Genomic DNA, 22,814 nt, shown 5'->3' on the forward strand with positions numbered 1-22,814 from the left:
GAAATTTTACTTCAGACGACATGAATTGTACCTTTTCACTTTTAACCTTAAACCCTGCCTTCTGCAGTGTTTGAAGGAACTGTGTCACTTTAGCTAAATGCTGTTCTTTTGTTTCCAACTATATTAGTATGTCATCAATGTAATGCAGAACAAAATCATCAGATTCTACACCTTGTAGTATTCGTCCAACTATTTGGTGAAGTATAACCGGACTGTTTTGAAACCCCTGTGGTAACTGCGTCATGACATATTGTTCATTTTGAAATGTAAAGGCAAACCTTTGCTACAACCTTGCTCAACCCTATGCAAGTGAGATTGTGTGCACAGACTGTACCAAATGTATGATAAAGCACCAAAAAGGGTCCAGCACCATTCCGGAGGTAGAGTCAAAATTTAATATGACTAAAACAACAAAAACAGCATACCGGTTTCGGCCAAACTTACAGCCTTTTTCAGTGCATTAAATAAATTGAATCCATTACACATTTAAAAACTGTTTAATTAAACCATACTGGAAGCTAATTGGTTTATCAGCTTTTCAAAAAACAGATGAAAACGCACCTAAAAACCCACTGGCTATGCCCTTGCTCCAAATCTGATGACCCCCCAAACTACTTACTACTCCTCATCATGCTGCTGCTTTTTTTCTGTTCTGTTCTCTCTAACTTCCTTCTTCCTCCCGGTCCCTCTTCTCTTCTCTGTGTTCTTCCTGTTCTTAGTGACTCCCCTCACCTCGTTGTGTCTGTTGCTCTCTACTCCTTTTTCTTCTGATCCTGTTTTTTTACCTTTTACTCTCTCTCAACTCCTCTAACCTCTATTTCCCTCTCCCTCTCCATCTGTCCTGTCCTCACCCTGTCCAGATCTCCTCCACCCAATCCTAGTAGCCCCTTTCTTTTTCCTTTTCTTTTCTTTTTTTTTTTCTTTCTTTTTTCTTTTATTTATACTTTCACCCTTCTCCCTCACCTTCACACTCACACCTTTCACCTTTTTTTTTACTTTTTGCCCTGTTTTAATATTTTCTTGTTGTACAACTAATACTACTTCTTTTTTCTATTTGATTTTTATGTATTTAAATATTTATGTTGACACTGAAACTGTTTTTGACACACTTAAATTGTATTTTACTCAGTTTTATTATTTTTGTGTTTGTAATACAAATGTTATTTGTATAAAATATTTTATTAGTTTTTTTTATTAGTATATAGTTAGTTATACTAGTGTATTTTAGTTATTTTAGTTTTTTTTGATAGTGGAGCTTTTCTCCTTTAAAATCTTAGTTTTTGTAAAAAGATGCCAGCAGACTAGCCGACAACATGTAAAATAAATAAATAAAATTTATGCCAAAATTAACTTAGTTCATTAAGGCCAGGTTTAAACAAAGCCCCTAGCCTAACAATCCAACCAGATTCCTTCTTATTTAATATAGAATGCCAACTTGCTTTACTGGATTTATGTCCTTGAATTTTATCAATGATTGTGAATTGGAATTTAGCAGTGACATGGTCATTGTATGTTTATAAAGAGCATTAGAAATCCTTTTAGTTCTAATATCACTGAGATGTTCACTGATCCTGTGTTTTAATGGCCTGGATGTTTGCCCTACATAAAAAGCCAAGCAAAACCAAGTGGCCAAATAAATGTCCCAGTCGCTGCTGCAGTTGCCAAAGCATCTGATATCATAAAGTTGTGGTGTGTTGCTGCTCGTAAATTCTTTGGTTTTACATATACATATGTACAAAAGCTACAGTGACCACAAGGGTTGCTGCCCACTAACTTGTCCCCAAATAGGGTGACCTGCTGTGTGGTAGTGGATGAAGAGTGTTTAAAGTGGGCTAGATGGGAATTAATGGTACGGCCTCTTCTGTATGAAAAGAAACACTATGGGAAGGGTATGCCAGCTAGATGTTCTTCATGTTTCACTGATGCAGTCATTGCATTTGGGTTATCTGCTTGCAGGTAGCCCTTAGTCGGCCTGATTATCAAAGTCTTGGGTCCTGCATCGGTTGCTGTCTCATCTTCCATGATATCAGGTCATCAGGGGTATAAAGCATGCAGCCGACGCCATTACATCAGTCTTTCTTCCCGTGCGGTGCCTGAAGCAGATGCAGTTCGCAAGTGCCAGTTGGCTGACTTCTGAAATTTTCGTTTTCGAGTTTCATATCCCAAGTCCACAGTGTGTCACTTCTGGAACCATGGCACCTGCCTCAGGCCCCTGCCCTGCTGTCCCAGCAGGAGGGCCAGATTCTGCACCCACAGCTTCAAACCTTGAACCTTGCAGCCTGGTTAATGACATGACCTTTCCTTTACCATCCCTCAGTAAGCAAGTGATGGATGTCATTCTAGAGGCAAGGAGACCTAGTACTAGAAAATCCTATGCTGAAAAGTGGAAGAGATTCTGTTCCTGGAGCCAAACACAGGGAATGGACACAACTGTGCCCAATTTACCTCAGATTCTTCAATACTTAACTGAGATGCTTCACAAGAGCCTTTCCTTTTCCTCCATCAAAATTCATGCCTCGGCCATTTCATCTCATTACAACACAGAACCACCCCTCTCCTCCCATCCATATCTCAAGAAGTTCCTTGGAGGGGCCAAAAACTTAAGACCACCCAGGAGAGCCCCTACTCCAGCCTGGGACCTTAACTTTATATTGGAAAAACTCACTCTACCTCCTTTTTGAGCCAGCTGCAAATGCAGAGTTGAAATTCCTTTCTTGGAAAACATCCTTCATCCTAGCCATCACTTCAGCAAGAAGGGTGTCTGAATTACAGGCCCGCATGGCAGTGGAGCCTTTCATCATCTTTCATGCAGACAGGGTGTCCCTTAGGACCAATCCCTCCTTTATGCCCAAGGTGGTATCCAGTGTGGCCCTTAGTCAGTCCATTCATTTGCCAACCTTCTTTTCTAATCCACAGAGCAAAGGGGAACGAATACTACACTCCTTGGACATGCACAGACAACTTAGATGTTACTTGAACAGGACTAAGCCTCTCAGGAAATCTGAACAACTGCTGGTTGCATTTGCTGCAGGGGCAGAGGGGAAGGCCATTTCAAAGCAAACCATTTCTAAGTGGATAGGCCATTGCATTCATTTCTGCTATAAGCATCATGGAAAACTTACCCCACAGGGGATAAGACTACATTCAACCAGGGCTGCATCTACCTCTACAGCCTTTCTCAGAGGTGTCCCTACCAGGGACATCCTAGAAGCTGCTACCTGGAGTTCTGTACATACCTTCACCAAACATTACCACTTGCAATTTTTTCTAAATCCAGAGCTGGTTTTGCCACTGTAGTCTTGCAGGGCCTTATAGCTGGTCCTAATGCTATCTAACTGCCTCCTCCCTTCCTTAGCTTTGGGAATCTACCCAAATGTAATGACTGGAACAGTGAAACACAAAGAACATAGTACAGTTGTGTACACTTACCATAAATGTAGATGTTCGAGTGTATTCACTGTTGCAGTCCTGGATGTTCATCGTGTTACACTGCTGCAGTCATCACACTTGGGGTTATCTGCCATCAGGCAGTCCCGCAGTCAGCCCGAGTTCCAAAGTCTTGGTCCAGCGTCAGTTGCTGTTTCTTCTTCCCTGACGTCAGTGTGACAGGGGTGTAAAAGAGGCAGCTGATGCCATTTTCTCCAGTCTTTCTTGCCGCGCAGTGCCCGAAGCAGAAGCAGTTCGCAAGTGCCGGTCGGCCGACTCCTGAGATTTTCAAATCGAACTTCAGATCGAAGTCTTCAATAAAGCTAAGTACCCCATTGGGGAATCTTTTCTTGCCTCAGTCCGATGTCAGAAAAAGTTAATAATTGCATTTCTTGTGGGAAGCAAATACCTCATAAGGATTTTCATTCTTATTGTATCCCTTGCCTAGGCCCAGACCACGATGTCACAGGTTGTCAGCTTTGTGCTAGGTTTAACAAACAAACTATTAAACGTTGGTTTGATTTCACCCGACATTATTTTGGTAGAAAATTTAATTATACCATGCCGTCGGAGCAACCGACGACCGGGATGCATAAAAAGCGCAAAGATAAGGACAGGCAGTCGAGACCCAAACCAGACACCGATGCCTCTGCTAGGCCAGTCTCCAGTTCTCCGGTTTTCAGTGACCCTGATGACCGCTGATTTAGAACCCCAGCCTGCATCCGACTCCCAAGCGGAGATTGAAGGGCCTCCAGAGCCTTTATCTTTAGGCCCTTCCGACTCCATGGCTAATGGGGATTCTGCTGCAGTTGAAAGGCTGTCAGTTGCTGAAGGTGTCTTCAGACCGACTACACTTACTATTAAATCCTTTGCAAAACTGAAAACTCCATTAAAAGTAAGGAAGCCTGTACAGCAGTCTCCAGTGCAAGGCCCCATACCTAAGAAACAGATGCTTAAGATGGCCGAAGACTTAATTACCATAATCAGGGGTTCCCATCCCTCACCTGACAAAAGGCCTAGACAGGAGGAGGACTACGCTTCCTCTGACCAGGTTTCTATTTCTTCAGATTCTTCTGAGGAACAGGAGTACTCTTTTCCCCCTTATGAAGACTCTGATGCTGAAGAGTCTATTCCTTCAGCATCTCCCCCAGAAGAAACTTTACATACCATGAGGGAACATTTCCACTGGGAAGGCCAGGATTACTCTGATTCTAAGAAAAGGCTCTGAGAGTTCCTCTTACTACCCCAGCACAGATCTCTTGCTATTCCACCTGTGTTAGACATTGTGGATGATGTTTATTCAGAATCTAGCCTCTAGACTCACATAAACTCCTATATAAAAGCCCAGTTGCTGACCCAGAAACCATTTTCCAGGGTCCCAAAGGGGTTAAGGCCTCTATGGCCTCTATTGCTAAAAATTCTGTACCGTCTGAAAGGGATTCTAGAGCACTAGACAGATGGGGAAAGAAAGTATATACCTCAGCTACTCTATTTGATGTCTCAATTAAAACAAAAAATGAGCACACATACAGAGCAGCCTGATTACAAGGAAATGCAAGATCTGTTGCATGCAGCTGAACAAGTGGGAAAACATACTTTGCAATGTGGATTTGATTCATTGGAAGCTTCTTGCAGAGCAGCTGTAACAGGGTCTGTCATTCGTAGGCATGCTTGGTTAAAAGAACAAACTTTACCTGATCATGTTAAAGCAAAGTTATTGGATGCACCCTTACAGCAGGATGTTTTATTTGGTGTGAAAGCAGAAGAGGTTTTAAAGAAAATGGAGGATAAGGCAAAATTTATGCAGACAGTCAAGGATTTTTTACAGGTCCAACCCCCTCGTTTCAGAAGAAATTGGCTAACCAAAAACTGGTCCTTTCCAACTTCTGACAGACCTCAGAGGGGCAAATACAGACACCCAAGGGGCAGAGGTCAGCCACAAGTGTCTTACAAGCCACGACAATGGGGTGCCACAACCCACAAAGGAGGAGAAGACAGGTCTCAAACTATCAGAAGACAATCACAATGACTTACCCCTCAGACTGCCAAGCAAATCACTCTTGGCAGCTCCCTTGGGAGGAAAACTTGCACTTTTTGCAGGCAATTGGCACATCATCGCAAAAGACAAATGGGTCCTAAATATTGTAACTCAAGGATACAGGTTCCACTTTCACACTTTACCAAGGATAAAAGGAATGCCAAACCTGCCATCAAATCAACGGGCAGAGGTGCAAAGACAAATTACAGCTCTCATGGACATGAGGGCCATTCAACAGGTTCCTACACAGGAGCAAGGACAAGGATTTTACTCAAGACTCTTTCTGGTTCCCCGAAAGGACAAAGCCTGGAGACCCATTCTGGACCTTTCAATTCTAAACACATACCTGGAAGTACCCAAATTCAAGATGCTCACACTATAGCAACTTCTTCCCATGCTGGGCAAGAAGGCTTGGCTAGTAACGTTGGACCTCAAGGAGGCATACCTGCATGTCCCTATCAGACAAAATTGCAGAAGATACCTCCGATTTATAGCAGGTACAACTCATTACCAATTCTCTGCACTGCCCTTTGGCTTATCTACTGCGCCCAGGATCTTCACAAAATGCCTGGCACCAGTAATTGCATACTGCAGACAAAGAGGAATCCAAATATATCCATACCTGGATGACTGCCTTATTCAAGCAAAGACAGCAAGGACATTCTTTTAAAACATTTGGTGTTTGTAATAAACCTACTAAGTTGCCTAGGGTACACAGTAAACGAAAAGAAGTCAAAACTAGTGCCCTCACAAGACATAATATTCCTGGGTGCCAACTTAAATACAATGGCCCAGATGGCTTATATCATGCCAGACAAGCAAGGACAACTGACTCAATACTTCAAAATGATGGCAACAAAGACCCAACTCCCTGCAAGAAAAATTCTGCAGGCCTTGGGATTCATGGCATCTTACATACTACTAATACCATATGCCAAGCTGCATATGAGGAAATTACAATGGTACCTGAAAAGCATATGGACTCAACACAGCCACAGCTTGGAAACAATAATACCACTAATTCCCTGCCTTCAACAGGAGTTTCTGTGGTGGGCTCAGGCATGTTACCTCAACAAGGGTCAGCCTTTCACCTTGCCCACAGCCAGGCAAACAATGACAACAGATGCATCAGATTATGCCTGGGGAGCACACATGGCAGGACAGTGTATTCAGGGCAAATGGTCTGCAGATCAAATGCATCTCCACATCAATCAAAAAGAGATGCTAGCTCTACAAAATGCCCTAACAGCTTTCAAGGACCTCCTGCATCCAGGACAACTTCTAATAAAGATGGACAACACCACAGTGATGTGGTACATAAACAAACAAGGGGGCACACATTCCTACTCCCTATGAGGCAGGCAATGACCTTGTGGAACACAGCACTGACCTACCAAGTTCAACTACAAGCACAATTCCTGCCAGGAAAGAAAAATACATTGGCAGACAAACTAAGCAGAAATATCATGGATACTCATGAGTGGAAACTAGACCCACAAGTATTCACAATGATAACTCAAAAATGGGGGAGCCCAGACATAGATCTGTTTGCCTCCCCCCAAAACTACCAACTGCAAAAGTTTTGCACAAGGACATACCACACTCTAGCTTGGAAAGTGGACGCCCTCTCATTCAGTTGGAAAACACTAACAGTGTATGCCTTTCCTCCACTGCCTCTTCTGGCAAAGGTGCTGCTAAAAGCCAGATTAGAGAGGCCACAAATGATACTCATTGCTCCAGACTGGCCACGCCAACACTGGTATCCAATATTAAGGAACATGGCTCAAGGCCCACCATGGATTTTACCTCAAATTCCTCACCTGCTGACTCAGCAAAACAATCAGATTCTACACAGCCAGCTCAAGACTTTAAATCTGGCTGCATGGCAGATTATCTAAACAACCAGTCAACACTTCTCTCTACAGCTGTTATGGATGTCATTCTGGAGGCCAGGAGACCCAGCACCAGGAAAACCTACTCAGACAAATGGAAAAGATTCTGTGCCTGGAACCAGGCTAAAGGCCAAAATCCTCTTGTCCCAAATATTCCTCAGATTCTGCTATATTTAACTGAGATGTTGCACAAAGGCCTTTCCTTTTCATCTATAAAGAGCCACGCTTCAGCTGTTTCAGCTCATTACAACACGGATCCTCCTATATTTTCGCATCCATTATTAAGACAGTACCTCAGAGGGGCTAAGAACATAAGACCGCCCCGAAGAGCACCAGCACCAACTTGGGACCTCAGTTTTGTTTTGGAAAAACTTACACTACTGCCCTTCGAGCCAGCTTTTTCAGCCGATTTACAATTTTTATCATGGAAAACTGCCCTGCTAGCAATAACTTCAGCACAAAGCGTCTCAGAGCTACAGGCCCTAATGGCAGTAGAGCCTTTCCTCATTTTTCATCATGACAGAGTCTCTTTACGAACTAACCCTTCCTTTATGCCAAAGGTGGTATCCAGTGTGGCCCTAAACCAAACCATTCATGTACCCACCTTTTATCCAAACCCCCAGAATAAAGGGGAAAGGCTACTACACTCTTTGGACATTCACAGGCAATTATGTTTCTACTTGGATAAAACAAAGGTTTTCAGAAAATCTGATCAGCTCTTTGTATCCAATGCTGCAGGATCTCAAGGAAAGCCTATATCAAAACAGACCATTTCAGAATGGATAGGACATTGTATCTGTTTTTGCTACACACACCATGGGAAACCTGTACCTAGTAACATTAGGCCTCATTCCACCAGGGCTACAGCAACATCAGCAGCCTTCCTCAGAGGGGTACCAACCAAGGATATTTTGGAAGCTGCAACTTGGAATTCAGTGCACACCTTCACCAAGCACTACCACTTACCTCTATACTCAAAAACCAGAGCTGGCTTTGCCACTGCAGTTTTGCAGGGCCTACTAGCTTCTCCAAACCCTGCTTAGTACCAACCACCCAGCCTTAGCTTTGGGATTCAACCCAAGTGTGATGACTGCAGCAGTGTAACATGATGAACATAGTACAGTTTTGTACCTACCATAAATTTAGATGTTCGAGTGTTCACACTGCTGCAGTCCAGGTTACCCTCCCACCTTCCCCTCTTTTTACCTGGGTTTTATCTATAGCTCCCTGTTTATACAATCTCTAAGATATTTTTCTATATGGTGTATTTGCTTACAGCTGTAGCTATTGTTTTCTACTTATGTAATTTACTTAGGATTATGTATTGCCTTCCTATCTGGGGTCACCTGACATCTGAGGCAAGAAAAACTGAAGAAAATGGCGTTGGCTGCCTCTTTTATACCCCTGTCGCTCTGATGGTGTCTTCAGGCTGACTACACTTACTATTAAATCCTTTGCAAAACTGAAAACTCCATTAAAAGTAAGGAAGCCTGTACAGCAGTCTCCAGTGCAAGGCCCCATGCCTAAGAAACAGATGCTTAAGATGGCCGAAGACTTAATTACCATAATCAGGGGTTCCCATCCCCCACCTGACAAAAGGCCTAGACAGGAGGAGGACTACGCTTTCTCTGACCAGGTTTCCATTACCTCAGATTCTTCTGAGGAACAGGAGTACTCTTTTCCCCCTTATGAAGACTCTGATGCTGAAGAGTCTATTCCTTCAGCATCTCCCCCAGAAGACTACTCTTTTGGGGAAACTTTACATACCATGAGGGAACATTTCCACTGGGAAGGCCAGGATTACTCTGATTCTAAGAAAAGGCTCCGAGAGTTCCTCTTACTACCCCAGCACAGACCCCTTGCTATTCCACCTGTGTTAGACATTGTGGATGATGTTTATTCAGAATCTAGCCTTAACCCAGATTCATTACCTCCTGCACCAGCCAAACCAGACAGATACTACAGAGTCCCTGACTCACATAAATTCCTATATAAAAGCCCTGTTGCTGACCCAGAAACCATTTTCCAGGGTCCCAAAGGGGTTAAGGCCTCTATTGCTAAAAATTCTGTACCGTCTGAAAGGGATTCTAGAGCACTAGACAGATGGGGAAAGAAAGTATATACCTCAGCTACTCTAGCTATGAGGGCCTTAAATTGCCAGTTTCACATGCTGAAATATCAACAATATTTGATGTCTAATGAGCACTCATAAAGAGCAGCCTGATTGCAAGGAAATGCAAGATTTGTTGCATGCAGCAGAAAAAGTGGGAAAACATACTTTGCAATGTGGATTTGATTCATTGGAAGCTTCTTGCAGAGCAGCTGTAACAGGGTCTGTCATTCGTAGGCATGCTTGGTTAAAAGAACAAACTTTACCTGATCATGTTAAAGCAAAGTTATTGGATGCACCCTTACAGCAGGATGTTTTATTTGGTGTGAAAGCAGAAGAGGTTTTAAAGAAAATGGAGGATAAGGCAAAATCTATGCAGACAGTCAAGAATTTTTTACAGGTCCAATCCCCTCGTTTCAGCAGAAATTGGCTAAGCAAAAACTGGTCCTTTCCAACTCCTGACAGATCTCAGAGGGGCAAATACAGACGCCCAAGGGGCAGAGGTCAGCCACAAGCATCTTACAAGCCACGACAATGGGGTGCCACAACCCAGAAAGGAGGAGAAGACAGGTCTCAAACTATCAGAAGACAATCACAATGACTTACCCCTCAGACTGCCAAGCAAATCACTCTTGGCAGCTCCCTTGGGAGGAAAACTTGCACTTTTTGCAGACAATTGGCACATCATCACAAAAGACAAATGGGTCCTAAATATTGTAACTCAAGGATACAGGTTCCACTTTCACACTTTACCAAGGATAAAAGGAATGCCAAACCTGTCATCAAATAAACGGGCAGAGGTGAAAAGACAAATTACAGCTCTCATGGACATGAGAGCCATTCAACAGGTTCCTACACAGGAGCAAGGACAAGGATTTTACTCAAGACTCTTTCTGGTTCCCCGAAAGGACAAAGCCTGGAGACCCATTCTGGACCTTTCAATTCTAAACACAAACCTGGAAGTACCCAAATTCAAGATGCTCGCACTACATCAACTTTTTCCCATGCTGGGCAAGAAGGCTTGGCTAGTAACGTTGGACCTCAAGGAGGCATACCTGCATGTCCCTATCAGACAAAATTGCAGATGATACCTCCGATTTATAGCAGGTACAACTCATTACCAATTCTCTGCACTGCCCTTTGGCTTATCTACTGCACCCAGGGTCTTCACAAAATGCCTGGCACCAGTAATTGCATACTGCAGACAAAGAGGAATCCAAATATATCCATACCTGGATGACTGCCTTATTCAAGCAGACAGCAAGGACATTCTTTTAAAACATCTGGCATTTGTAAAAAACTACTAAGTTGCCTAGGGTACACAGTAAATGAAAAGAAGTCAAAACTAGTGCCCTCACAAGACATAATATTCCTGGGTGCCAGCTTAAATACAATGGCCCAGATGGCTTATCTCATGCCAGACAAGCAAGGACAACTGACTCAATACTTCAAAATAATGGCAACAAAGACCCAACTCCCTGCAAGAAAAATTCTGCAGGCCTTGGGATTCATGGCATCTTGCATACTACTAATACCATATGCCAAACTGCATATGAGGAAATTACAATGGTACCTCAAAAGCATATGGACTTAACACAGCCACAGCTTGGAAACAATAATACCACTAATTCCCTGCCTTCAACAGGAGTTTCTATGGTGGGCTCAGGCATGTTACCTCAACAAGGGTCAGCCTTTCACTTTGCCCACAGCCAGGCAAACAATGACAACAGATGCATCGGATTATGCCTGGGGAGCACATATGGCAGGACAGTGTATTCAGGGCAAATGGTCTGCAGATCAAATGCATCTCCACATCAATCAAAAAGAGATGCTAGCTGTACAAAATGCCCTAACAGCTTTCAAGGACCTCCTGCATCCAGGACAACTTCCAATAAAGACGGACAACACCACAGTGATGTGGTACATAAACAAACAAGGGGGCACACATTCCTACTCCCTATGAGGCAAGCAATGACCTTGTGGAACACAGCACTGACCTACCAAGTTCAACTACAAGCACAATTCCTGCCAGGAAAGAAAAATACATTGGCAGACAAACTAAGCAGAAATATCATGGATAGTCACGAGTGGAAACTAGACCCACAAGTATTCACAATGATAACTCAAAAATGGGGGAGCCCAGACATAGATCTGTTTGCCTCCCCCCAAAACTACCAACTGCAAAAGTTTTGCACAAGGACATACCACACTCTAGCTTGGAAAGTGGACGCCCTCTCATTCAGTTGGAAAACACTAACAGTGTATGCCTTTCCTCCACTGCCTCTTCTGGCAAAGGTGCTGCTAAAAGCCAGATTAGAGAGGCCACAAATGATACTCATTGCTCCAGACTGGCCACGCCAACACTGGTATCCAATATTAAGGAACATGGCTCAAGGCCCACCATGGATTTTAGCTCAAATTCCTCACCTGCTGACTCACCAAAACAATCAGATTCTACACAGCCAGCTCAAGACTTTAAATCTGGCTGCATGGCAGATTATCTAAGCAACCAGTCAACACTTCTCTCTACAGCTGTTATGGATGTCATTCTGGAGGCTAGGAGACCCAGCACCAGGAAAACCTACTCAGACAAATGGAAAAGATTCTGTGCCTGGAACCAGGCTAAAGGCCAAAATCCTCTTGTCCCAAATATTCCTCAGATTCTGCTATATTTAACTGAGATGTTGCACAAAGGCCTTTCCTTTTCATCTATAAATAGCCACGCTTCAGCTATTTCAGCTCATTACAACACGGATCCTCCTATATTTTCACATCCATTATTAAGACAGTACCTCAGAGGGGCTAAGAACATAAGACTGCCCCGAAGAGCACCAACACCAACTTGGGACCTCAGTTTTGTTTTGGAAAAACTTACACTACTGCCCTTCGAGCCAGCTTTTTCAGCCGATTTACAATTTTTATCATGGAAAACTGCCCTGCTGCTAGCAATAACTTCAGCACGAAGCGTCTCAGAGCTACAGGCCCTAATGGCAGTAGAGCCTTTCATCATTTTTCATCAAGGCAGAGTCTCTTTACGAACTAACCCTTCCTTTATGCCAAAGGTAGTATCCAGTGTGACTCTAAACCAAACCATCCATTTACCCACCTTTTACCCAAACCCCCAGAATAAAGGGGAAAGGCTCCTACACTCTTTGGACATTCACAGGCAATTACATTTCTACTTGGATAAAACAAAGGCTTTCAGAAAATCTGATCAGCTCTTTGTATCCTATGCTGCAGGATCTCAAGGAAAGCCTATATCAAAACAGACCATTTCAAAATGGATAGGACATTGTATCCATTTCTGCTACACACACCATGGGAAACCTGTACCTGGTAACATTAGGCCTCATTCCACCAGGGCTACAGCAACATCAGCAGCCTTCCTCAGAGGGGTACCAACCAAGGATATTTTGGAAGCTGCAACTTGGAGTTCAGTGCACACCTTCACCAAGCACTACCACTTACCTCTATACTCAAAAACCAGAGCTGGCTTTGCCACTGCAGTTTTGCAGGGCCTACTAGCTTTTCCAAACCCTGCTTAGTACCAACCACCCAGCCTTAGCTTTGGGATTCAACCCAAGTGTGATGACTGCAGCAGTGTAACACGATGAACATAGTACAGTTTTGTACCCAACATAAATGTAGATGTTCGAGTGTTCACACTGCTGCAGTCCAGGTTACCCTCCCACCTTCCCCTCTTTTTACCTGGGTTTTATCTATAGCTCTCTGTTTATACAATCTCTAAGATATGTTTCTATATGGTGTATTTGCTTACAGCTGTAGCTATTGTTTTCTACTTATGTAATTTACTTAGGATTATGTATTGCCTTCCTATCTGGGGGCACCTGACATCTGAGGCAAGAAAAACTGAAGAAAATGGCGTTGGCTGCCTCTTTTATACCCCTGTCACACTGACGTCAGGAAAGAAGCGACAGCAACCGACGCCGGACCGAGACTTTGGAACTCGGGCCGACTGCAGGACCACCTGATGGCAGATTACCCCAAGTGTGATGACTGCAGCAGTGTGAACACTCAAACATCTACATTTATGGTAGGTAAAAAACTGTACTTTACCCTCCCTCCGGCCCCCTGACTTCTACTAACTATACCTCTATTCTTGCCTGCTATGCTTAAAGCTTTCTAGTGTATTTGCTTTTTGTTGGAGGTGTAACCTTATATATAATTGTTTCCTATTATGGGGGCACCTGACATCTAGGGCAAGAAAAACTGACGTAATAGCATTGGCTGCATGCTTTATACCCCTGATGACCTGACGTCATGGAAGATGAGACAGCAACCGACACAGGACCCAAGACTTTGATAATCAGGTTGACTGAGGGCTACCTGTAAGGAGATAACCCAAATGTAATGACTGCAACAGTGAATACACTTGAACATCTACATTTATGGCAAGTGTACACAACTGTATTTTTCTCATTTGCCAGCAAAATGTCCCAGTGATTATTCACAATATTTCTAAAAGCATCTATGTTTTCTCCAAATGTTGTAACTAAGCGAATGGGCTGGGGAGACTGTGTGTCTTTACCTTTGGGTCCCTTGCAATAAGTTAACAACTTTTTTCTATCCTGTTCAGTGGCAAAAGAGCATGCCCTGTTAATGTTATCTATATGGTAGCCCCTATTCAAAAAATGCTCTGAAAGATCACTTTTGCTAATGTTATAGGCTACATCAGAGGAACATATACACTTAATGCATAAAAATTGAGATTTTGGGATGTTTCGGATGATGTGGGAGGGATGATGACTGGAGGCATGTAGTAAGGTGTTAAACTGGGGCAATTTTCGATAAACCTGTGTTTGAAGTGTGTGATCTTCTTGTCATAAAATCTGGACATCCAAGAAAGTGATTTTGAATTCCCCATTTGTTTTCATTTAAATATTCTACAAATTCCTCAGCATAACCAGCATCCCCTCTCCACACCATCCAACAATCATCCAGATAACGTCTCCAGATATCCATGTTATCTAGAAAGATGTTGTGGTTCTCATCATATATTAATTGTTCCTCAATGTAGCCCATAAACAAGTCTGCATGTATAGGAGCTAAAGACGCTCCCATGGCCGTTCCTCTAAGTTGCCAGTAACATCTCCCATGGAAGTAAAAAACATTCTTAGTGAGAACATGTTCAGCTAGACAAACATGAAGGGTATTGAATCCAGGAGTATATAACTCAGCTTTATCCAGCCAAAACTGAATGGCTTGTAATCCTGCCCAATGTGGGATGTTAGTGTATAGGGCAGTGACGTCCAATGTGCATAGTAGCCAACCTGGTTCCAACCGTGTGTCATTTCTGATGTTAAGAAATTGTGTGGTGTCTTTAATTCTGGATCTGACCAGAGGAAGAAGTGGTTGTAGATATTCAGTGAGAAAGGCTGATAATGGTTCCATCAGAGATCCTCGACCCGAAACAATTGGTCTACCTGCTGGTTTGGTAGGATTTTTATGTATTTTGGGAAGCAAATACAAATACTGTGACCTGGAATCTTGGACCATCAATTGGTACCCTATCCTCTGGTCAATGATCCCTTCCTCCTTTGCCAATTTAAGGAAGGCATCATTTTCATGTTTGAATCTGAATGTTGGATCAAGGGGCATATGCATATAGAATTTGTTGTTAGATAATTGTGTTGTAGCCTCTATTTCATACATATTCCAATCCATACTGACTACTACCCTACCCTTATCAGCTGGTAATATGACCAGATCGTGATTATCGCTGAGTTTATGTAAAGCATCCTGTTCTTGTTTCGTGAGATTATGCTTGTTGTTAGTGTATGTGTTCCTATTAAAGTGCAAATATTTCAGCACACAATCTTTAAAGACTGAAACATGTTTGTTCATGGGAGGTATGAAAGTAGATTTACGGAAATTGAATCCAGTAGATCTTTGAGACTGGTTTGAATCTGAAAAAAAGAGTTTCTGGTTAAGAATTCTACAGAATGCATGAATGTCATTCACAAGAGCATGTTCAGCCACAAAAATAATCACTTTGGACATTTTACTGGCAAATGAGAAACTAGCTGGTATACTCTCCCCACAGTGTTTCTTTTCATACAGAAGAGGCCGTACCATCTATTCCCATCTAACTCACTATAAACACTCTTTACCCACTACCACAAAGCAGGTCACCCTATTTGGGAACAAGTTAGTGGGCAGCAACCCTTGTGGTCACTATAGCTTTTGTACATATATATGTAAAACCAAAGAATTTATGAGCAGCAACACACCACAAATTTTTGATATCAGATGCTTTGGCAACTGCAGCAGCGACTGAGTCATTTATTTGGCAATTTGCTTTTGCTTGGCTTTTTATGTAGGGCAAACATCCAGGCCATTAAAACACAGGATCAGTGAACATCTCAGTGATATTAGAACTAAATGGATTTCTAATGCTCTTTATAAACATACAATGACCCATGTCACTGCTAAATTCCAATTCACAATCATTGATAAAATTCAAGAACATAAATCCAGTAAAGCAGGTTGGCATTCTATATTAAATAAGAAGGAATCTGGTTGGATTGTTAGGCTAGGGGCTTTGTTTAAACCTGGCCTTAATGAAGTAACTTAATTTTGGCATAAACCAATCAGCTTCCAGTATGGTTTAATTAAACAGTATTTAAATGTGTAATGGATTCAATTTATTTAATGCACTGAAGAAGGCTGTAAGTTTGGCCGAAACCGGTATGCTGTTTTTGTTGTTTCAGTCACATTAAATTTTGACTCTATCTACCTCCTGAATGGTGCTGGACTCTTTTTAGTGCTTTAAAGGCAAACCTTTGCCAATCTTTTTCCTGCAGTGGTACTGCAAAGAAACCATTAGCTAAATCTATGACCGTAAACCACTGACTTTGCGGTTTTATTCTTGCTACTTGCTCTGGGACCCCTGGAATCAGATGAGACTGGGGAGTCGTGAATTGGTTCACTTTTCATAAATCAATAACCAATTGGTAAGTGCCATCTTTCTTTTTAACTGGCCATATGGGTGAATTTGTAGAACTATTTCACTTTTGAATTATTCCCACATCAAACCATCGCTTTATGCAATTTTGCATGTCTGTTTCTGCTTCCTTTGGGATCGGATACTGTTTTTGAAATGGTGGAATAAAATTTTCATCACTACCTACAGAAACTGCTTCCTGTAGCTTCCTACAGTCTGTTGGCTCTTGAGACCACAATATAGGGAGATGTTCTTTTACCTTTAACCATACTTCATTTTCAGTAGGACTGACAGTATGGCCCTTTTCAGAACTGTTTGATGCATGTATTCATGTATTGCCTCAGTCATACACAACATGGGACCTTGTCCTAGCCATATAGTGCCATTAGGAAGGTCTATGACAATTCCCATTTTGGATAATATATCCATTCCCAATATTGTGGAAGTGCAAGTATTACGCATCAGAAATACCCCTTTCACTGGTTCGCCTTGACGGGAGAATTGTACTTGTATAGCTTTACTACCTACGGCTAGACATCCAGAGCCATTAAAACCTGAAATACATGTACATTTAAACAAGTCAGGAGGCAAATGCCTACCTGTCACTGAGACAGCTGCTCTTGTATCTAGAAGAACATCTTCCCACAGGTTCCCCTCTACCCAAATGTTGATAAGTGGTCATCCATCTTTTTCTTTCTTGAAGTTAGTCAAGAAAGAGACTTGGGTGGGGGGGTCACACCCCTATAGTAGATCTAATTCCCACCCCAAATCATTGGTGGTATTGGACTGCAAAGGACATAATTGCAGTGTTTTCTCAACCTCTTTAGAGTCAACATAAGAAGATCAATTAAGTTCATGATGCAAGGCTATTCACTGCTGATAATTAGGATTTACTGGACCAGTCAGAAGGAACAGTTGTATTCTGTGTGCTAACAATATTACCTTGTACACTGACACTAGGTGTCACATCATCCCTTTGCTGTACTGGGAATACTGACTATTGAATGTTTGTGGTATATAGGGGTTGCTGCTGTAGTACCCCATTTACCCTCTGTCACATATTGCTGTGAAGTGTACTGCTATGTTTGTACTTCTGGCTGCATTACCTGTTGCTATTGTGGTGCACGTGGCTTTTCAAATTTTTTTACGGTAAGAAACTTACCCTTTGCCTCTTGTTCCTGGCACCATTTGCGATAATATTTACAATCATTTTTAGTATGACCTACCTGTATACAGGAATAACAAACAGGCTGTCTCTTTGGAGGACCCTCTATAGATTGAGTAACTTGAGAAGCTAACTGAGTGGTTGGGGGAGCTGATGCTGCCCATTGTTGCCTCGGTATAACTTGCCTTTGACGTGATTGTCCTCCTACCTGCTGTGGGACTTGCTGTCCCTGATTAATTTATCTCCCATGCCCCCCTCCCCTTACTTCACTAACAATGGGTGCAGAACGAGGAGTGTAAATCTTTTTCTTATGAATAGCATTATCTTTACACATAATACATGCTCACAGCAATTTATCTACTAACTCTGTGAGTGTATTTGAATATTCCTCATAAATACATTTGATATCCTCTGGGACACCTTCCAAATGGTCCAAAAAGGAGCACATAACAGCTTTTTGAAAATTGACATCTTTCATATCTTTTTCATTGCTGCCCTTGACTAGGATATATGCCAGATGATAGTGTTTAGCTTGTTCTTCCAAAGAATCACAGACTGTCATTTGAAACTGATCTAAAAGTGTTGGTGTGAGAGACTGCCCCCTAGTGTAAGCTAACAATACCACTGTCATTCTTAGATGTTTAGTCTGTATTGGGTATTGCTTTTGCTGAATATAAGCCATGAAACGCTGAGGGATAAAATTCCAGAAACAATGCGTAAGTTTATCATTCCATACAGTGCCTACAGTTTTAAGAACCCAAGCTTCAAATGTAATCATGTTATTAAAAATACCTTCTGTTCATCCCACTTAGGGAGAATTTTTAACATTCTAGACTGATGATAAATTTCAGCAGAAAAACCTGCTGAGGCTATGATAGGACTGGTAACAGCAGTTTCTAGTGCTTTAGATTGATATTTTTCTAACAGGGCTTATAATCTTAAAAGATCTTGATTAGCTAAGTCTGCTGCTCTAGCGGCCTCAGATTCTTGCGTCTCTAACTGAGCTCATAATGTGTTTATGTCCTCCCTTGCACAGTTATGTCATGCTGTGTGTCAGCCAGTTGCTTGTCATATTTTTCTTGCAAATGGACAATTTTACTCATTAAATCTTCTATCATACCAGTAGCTTTACTGCCCTGTTCAATAGCAGTTTGAGTAAAGGTCTTAATTTCAGTCTGTGAGACTTTCAAAAACTGAGATAATTCCTTTGTACATTCAGCAGTGTCAGCATGCAGTTTACCAGATGCATTCCATTTATCTCAGTAAGTCTGAAAATGACCCATGAGGTCAAGATCTTGCTGATTGCTAACTTTAGCAATCCAATCTTTAAACTCCTGCAAATCAGACTGTAAAGTACAAAGTTTGACATCTGCATCACCCTCTAACAAATCTTTTTTAACAGGATATATAGAAACAGGAACCATTATCTGTGATTCAGGCATTACTTTATCCTGGTTCTGTTCCAGGTTTTGTACAATACGTTCATGACAAGGCATGCAAAAAGCAATATTTAAATCATTGCAAATAGCACATTTTTGTACATTCTGTGGCACTTTTGCTTTATGTACATATCAATCAAAGGTAGCAATCCATTTGCATAATGCTGGATTGTCAGTTTTCCCTAATAAAGACTTACAGGTGCTAACATGCTGATCATACCATATATTTAAATAATTTCACACATCTACATATGGTTCAGCCACATTAAAAGTAAAAGACTGAGTGCACTTCTGGCATTTTCATGAATTGCATTCATTGTTAAAAGAAAAACAGAAGAAAATATTTACCACAAATGTTCAGGACAAGGTGGCCAGTCTTGACACGAAGATCAGTTGTGGAAGAATTCTCTGCTATCTTTTACTAGATGCTGGTGAGATGAATTTTTGGCAGTGGAAAATTTGAACCTTGTATATCACCAACTGTCTGAAGGAAAAATTACCATACTGCCCTGTACTGCACTGCAGTGTTTGTCCTCCAGTCAATAGACAAAGTTTTAGGAAGAGAATAATCAATTCTAAAAAGGTCTGCGCTGGAATGTCATACTGTGAGAGGCACCTCTTCTGGTCACCCCCCCAGTTGTTTGGACTGGACTAATCTCATCTTTGTTAAAGTGATACTACACTATTCAGGTAGTCTGTATCTTTACTCGGTGAAGACACTGAGACAGTTCTGCTGTTACGACATTCATTTACTGCACACGAGGTTTACATGTAGCTTAACAATGAAAGGTATACACATCAAAACGTACTTCAGCTTAGAATAATCAAAGTCTCTGATACAAAAGAAAAAGTCCCAATCTTTATAGTGTCTTTTCTGCCTGCATCAGCAGTTTAGAGAATTTGCCAGAATAATAAGTCTTTTTTTTCAAGCTAGTCTGCTGACAGTTTGTTTTCCATATCTTAAACATTCTGTTCCTGAAGAATAACTCCTTTTGTCCTTGGCCTATCTTGCGTATCATATTGACGAGACACAGCTGCATACAAGAGTTCATCTTGACCTGCTTGTAGATAATAAATTTCACAAGCTGCATAGTTTATAACATATAAAATATTTTACTTCTGATGCTTATTAACAATGAATGCCAAGCTATATGTTTTTACCAAGTTAGTTAACTGCATGCACTCTACACACTGAAATGAAGAACATTTATTTTACATTTTCAGAAAAAATCCACTGAAATCCATTTTAACCTGTTCTTTACTCTCACAGCATACATTTATGGTAGAATAGTTAATTGGTATTTGTTAAAAGGAAGGAATTGGATAATGAATTAAATATACTTCAAACAAAAATTGCTAAATTAAAATTAAAATTGAATCCCTTTGATAAAGACAAAAATGCAGAATTAAAGACATTGAATCAAAAGTACATAGAATATTAAATCATAAAGTTTCAATAAATGTGGAAAAACTTAAATTACAAACATATACTTTAAATCCTAAAAAATTACACAGATTAGCAATTAGATCAAAAACCTTAAAAAGCATAAATCATATTTAAAAATTACATATCAAGTAGATAAGAGATCTAAAAAAGCAATAGACTTAAAGAATATCTTAGAAGCTTTTAGGAGACACTATAAAGAAATCAACAACAGAAACACAACACTAGATAATAGTATTAACTTAGAGAATTTTTTAAAGGAAAATACAATATGAAAAGTAACAAAAGAACAAAATGAGAAGTTAGATAAATCTGCGATTCTTAGAGAACTTAAAGAACAAATAAAAAATGTGAAAAATATCAAAGTTCCTGGACTAGATGGTCTGATTTCAAACATAGATAAAATATTTCCAGATAATATTTTAAACTTATTAATAAATACATTTAAGGAAGTTAGAAGTTCTTTACTTATCCTACTTTCTTGGAAAGTCTCTTTGGTATCTCCTATCTTGAAGCAAGACAAAGATCCTAAACTACATACTTCCTATCATTATATTTCCTTATTAAATGTGGATTATAAAATTGTAATGGTCATTCTAGCAAAAAGATTAAATAATATAATACTAATCTTAATTAATGAAGATCAAACCAGCTTTATTTTAGGAAGAAAGGTGCAGTGTAATGTCATTAGACATCTATCTTTAATAGATATTGCTAATAAGAGTAAACAGAACTGTCAATACTGAGTTTAGACTTGGATAAAGCTTTTGACGAATAGATTGGACTTATCTTAAAAAAATTCTTGAAGAATATATTTTTTCTTTAAGATTTATAGAGCTAATAATGAAGTTATTTATTTTTTCAAAATTGGATCATTTATCTCTAGTTCTTTTAAAATTGTTAAAAAGGAACAAAACAGGGTTGTCCATTACCCCCATTATTATTTGTCCTATTGATTGATCCTTTTGCAGCATATATCAGAAATAATAAAATAAAAGGCTTTTCTGTTAATGGTAATTATAATTCCAAAGTTCAAAATAGATGCAGACCGTGAAATACCAATAACTAAAAATAAAGTAAATGGTCCGGGTACACTGAAATCAGCTATAAATAAGTGACTTTATTGTAAAAGTTCATACACAAGCACTTTCACCCTGACTCAATGCAGGGCTTTTTCAAGTGAATCATTGTGTATGAACTTTTACAATAAATTCACTTATTTATAACTGGTTTCAGTGTGCCCGGACTGTTTACTTTAATTCTAGTTATTGCTAATTCCAAAGTTCATTTATTTGGTGATGACATTTTGTTAACTACTAGTAATATTGAATCTTCATTAGAAAGCATTACTAATTCAATAAATACTTTTGAAAAAAAAAATTCTGGTCTAAAATTTAATCATAATAAAACACAAACATTATTGATTTTATTACTTAACAAAACAATAACTCCCATATTAACAAATTTCAAATAATTTAATTGGGAAAGTAAACAATTTAAATAATTAGGAATTAATATAAAAGCTAAATGGAAGGAGACAGTCATATTAAATTATAATAACTTAGTTAACGATATAGCAAAGTTAGTTGAGAATTGGAATAGAGTATATTTCTCAATGGAAGACAGACTTACATTAATAAAAATAATAGTTTTGCCAAAAATATTATATCTTCCTCAATCTTTACTCATATTACCCTCTAAAAATCATTAAAAGGGTAAATTCTACATTAATAAAGTTTTGTGGTATCCACAAAATGAGAATATCGTATGACTGGTATATAAAAAGCTGGGAGGAGAATGTCATTGGATTCCTTAACATAGAACTCTATATTAAATCAGCTATTTTAAACATTGTTAGTCTTTGGCTAAACTCATCATATAGCCCACATTGGAAATGTTTACATGAAGTAATACCTGAAACGAGCCTCAATACTTCAGCAGATGTTAATGTAGTATATTAGGTTCTAAAAGACTATTGTATAAATGAAGACATAAACAAACTCCACCGGCAGCGATGAATATCCACAGACAAAAAAATCTTTTGTCTGTGGATATTCATCACTGCCAGTCAAGTTTGTTGGAATCTTCAGTTTTAAGTTTTGAGTTGGTGGTGTAGTGTTTTTATAAGTTTTTTTACTATTGTATAAATAATAGAAACACCAACATATATACATTTGGTACTAATCATTTACTAAACATTTTTTAAATATTAATGGATAGTAATCATTTGGTTAAACAACTAATGGTCTTGATGTTTCCTATAGCACATAATAGTGGTTATTTAGTATCTTTTAATATAAACATAATAGCAAATCTTGGGCCAAAATTCTGGTTTC

The sequence above is a fragment of the Protopterus annectens genome, chromosome 11.part0 (assembly GCF_019279795.1).
Source record: "Protopterus annectens isolate FY-2018-M chromosome 11.part0, PAN1.0, whole genome shotgun sequence".
In the NCBI taxonomy this organism is placed as follows: Eukaryota; Metazoa; Chordata; order Ceratodontiformes; family Protopteridae; genus Protopterus; species Protopterus annectens.